This window comes from Priapulus caudatus, unplaced genomic scaffold (genome assembly GCF_000485595.1).
Source record: "Priapulus caudatus unplaced genomic scaffold, Priapulus_caudatus-5.0.1 Scaffold6678, whole genome shotgun sequence".
In the NCBI taxonomy this organism is placed as follows: Eukaryota; Metazoa; Priapulida; class Priapulimorpha; order Priapulimorphida; family Priapulidae; genus Priapulus; species Priapulus caudatus.
In genome coordinates this window covers 2,501-5,567 of record NW_014583739.1, presented here as the reverse complement: position 1 = coordinate 5,567, position 3,067 = coordinate 2,501, and the positions used below count along the sequence as shown (strand labels likewise).

General features: G+C 47.7%; 1 long non-coding RNA gene across 1 annotated transcript in view; it reads left to right on the top strand.

Annotated features, from left to right (window-relative positions):
- Positions 1 to 1,625: 1,625 nt before the first annotated feature.
- Positions 1,626 to 3,067, top strand: part of LOC106820094 — a 1,496-nt gene continuing 54 nt past the window's right edge. Inside the window, exons 1-3 of the long non-coding RNA XR_001395550.1 lie at positions 1,626 to 1,701; positions 2,276 to 2,379; positions 2,925 to 3,067. The exon at positions 2,925 to 3,067 is cut by the window's right edge and continues 54 nt beyond it. This is a non-coding gene — a long non-coding RNA (uncharacterized LOC106820094). The remainder of the gene's footprint in view (positions 1,702 to 2,275; positions 2,380 to 2,924) is intronic.

Sequence of the window (3,067 nt, the reverse complement as noted above, 5' to 3'; positions counted from 1 at the left end):
TATATATATATATATATATATATGTAATTAGTAGAATAGCTAATATGCGAATAATATTACATCTTGAAACTTACCTTCATTTACAATTTTTCACCAATTAACATCTCAACTACTTAACCTCTCACCCCTTTCCTCACCCCATCCCTCGCTTATTTGTTCGTGTGACCGCTCTGTGCAGGTTGGCCGTTCTGTGGAGAGAACGTGGGAGCGAGCAAACAGAAGGTGTCGTGGACAGAGGTCATCACGGACTGGCATGCAGAGCACGGACAATTCATCTACGGACGCGGGGCGGTCAAGAATGCAACCATCGGTCACTACACACAGGTAGAGGGGGAGAGGGGGAGGGCGAGAGGGGGAGAGAGGGAGAGGGGGAGAGGGGAGAGGGGGAGAGGGAGAGGGGGAGAGAAGGTAGAGGGAAGAGGAGGAGAGAGGGAGAGGGGAGAGAGGGAGAAAGAAAGAGGGGAGAGAGGGTAGAGAGGGAGAGGGAGAGAGGGAGAGAGGTGGAGGGAGAGGGGGAGAGAAGGTAGAATAAAGAGAAGGGGAGAGGGGGGAGACAGGACGGCCTCGAGAGAAGGTAGAGGAGGAGGAGTAGCAGAGAGAGAGGGTAGAACAGAGAGAGAGGCGGAGTGGGACGTAGGGACGGGAGGTCTCTCCTTTCACCTGCTTCTCTTCGCCCTCTTTTCTCTCTCTCTCCTTCTCTCTCTCTTGCTTGCTGGCCCCCCCCTCTTCCCCCTTTCTCTCTCACTCTGCCATCCTCTTCTCTCCCTCTCTATTCATCTCTCTGTACCCCAATGTTTATCAATAATCTCTCGTCTCTCCACCTGCTTTCCATCCTCTCTCCCTCTCTCTGCATCTAGTACAATAATCTCTCTGTGTGTTGGTAGATCGTCTGGGCTGATACGTCACATATAGGCTGCGCGGTGTCTCCCCCTCTCTCTCCCCCTCTCTCTCCCCCCTCTCTCCCTCTTCCTCCTTCTCCCGCTCTCCTGCGCTCTCTCCTCTCTCTGCATCTACGTACAATAAGCCTCTCTTGTGTGTTGGTAGATCGTCGTGGCGCTGATACCGTCACATATAAGGCTTGCGCGTGTCTCCCCCTCTCTCTCCCGTCTCTCCCTCTTTCCTTCTCTCTCTCTCTCTCTCCTCCTCTCTCCCTCTCCTCCTCTCTCCCTCTCTCTGCATCCTAGTTACAATAACCTTCTCTGTGTGTTGGCTAGTCGTCTGGCTGACTAGTCAATATAGGGCCCCTGGCGAGCGTGTCTCCCCCCTCTCTCTTCTCTCCTCCACCTCTCGCCTCTTTTATTTCTCTCTCTCTCTTCCTCTCTCCCTCATCTCTGCTCTTAGGCTACAATAGCTCTCGTGCTCTGTGTTAGCGTAGATCGTCTGGGCTGGATACCGTCACATATAGGGCTGCGCGCGTGTCTTCCCGCGCGCCTCCTCCTCTCCCCGCCGATCTTCCCCCTTTCCGGCTTCTCTTTCTCTCTGCATCTAGTACAGGAATCTCTCTCTCTCCCTCTCCTCCTCTCTCCCTCTCTCTGCATCTAGTACAATAATCTCTCTGTGTGTTGGTAGATCGTCTGGGGCCGTGGCATACGTCACAATATTAGGCTGCGCGGTGCTCGTTTTCACACTGGGAGTCTACATAGCGACTTACACAACACGCTCACCAAACTACTTCCTAACACGGTGTAACTACTGCGTCGGGTTGACGAGTGGCTCGAGCAGCTGTGGATCGTAATAACACGACACTAGCTCACTATAATAGCTGACATATACTATAGTAACTTGTTGATAATGCACAAAATTAGCTCAAAATGTGCTACTCTAGATTATGTATATAATATATAATATCTTATATATATTCCATCTGAAACATTAAGGTGTAGTACATACTTCATGTGCTCGTAGATTATCTCCTTCTTCCATCCGCTTTCCATTCCTTTCTTCATTTATTCATGCCACTTACATCCAATCGCATCCATCCATCCATCCATCCATGTCCAATCCATCATCCTCCATCCATCCATCCCCATCCCATCCATCCATCCATCCCATGCCATCCATCCATCCATCCATCCATCCATCCATCCATCCATCCATCCATCCATCCATCATCCTACCATCCATCCATCCATCAATCCATACCATCCATCCATCCATCCAATTCCATCCATCCATCCATTCGCATCTCATCATGCCATCATTCCATCCATCCATCCATCCATCCTTCACTCATTCATTCATCATCTGTGTATGTGTGTGTGTGTTACTGTTATAGGGGTAACGTGCGGTCGGGCATGTCTCGGCCGTATGCGATTCGGAGCGCCATGCACTCAGTTGCGGTGACGTCGGCTGTTCAGGCGCATCATGCGGGACTTTGCTGTAAGTTCACGACGTAATCATTACATTGTATACTATCAGGAGTTTTATAATGACAAATAATAATACAACTCCTGATACTATGCCTACGTAATATATAGTATGTTTATATATATATATATATATATATAAATATATATGTGTGTACTATAGCTACTATATATACTATATATTCTATATGTGCTATGTATCTACTGTGCTACGTATTATTAGATACTAAGTTACACGTGTGCATGATTCATGCTCCCATGCTGCCATGGCTCCATGCTTATATGTTCTATTAGCTATCGCGAACATTGACTGTGTTTATAGTGTACTAATATGACATATAATATAAGTAATATCCATGTATATATGTCAAATAGCAACATATTAATAAAGATTATAAATGTACATGGTAATCGTTATTATTGACGTGATTGATTTCGATTATTATTGATTTGATTTGGTTGTAATTCGATCTCGTGTTATCGCTTACGTGTGTCTGGATTGATAGAGAGCTTTATACGTGAGTGTTTGGTCACGTGGTTGTCTGCTACGTCATTCAGATACGGCAACGCCATCAGCAACTACACCCGCCACGACGACGACAACAACGATGACGACGACAACAGTGGGCCGACGACAACGCAGCGAACAGTGAAAGCGCGACGACGGCAGTGACGACTGCGCCACCACCGCCGATTACGAC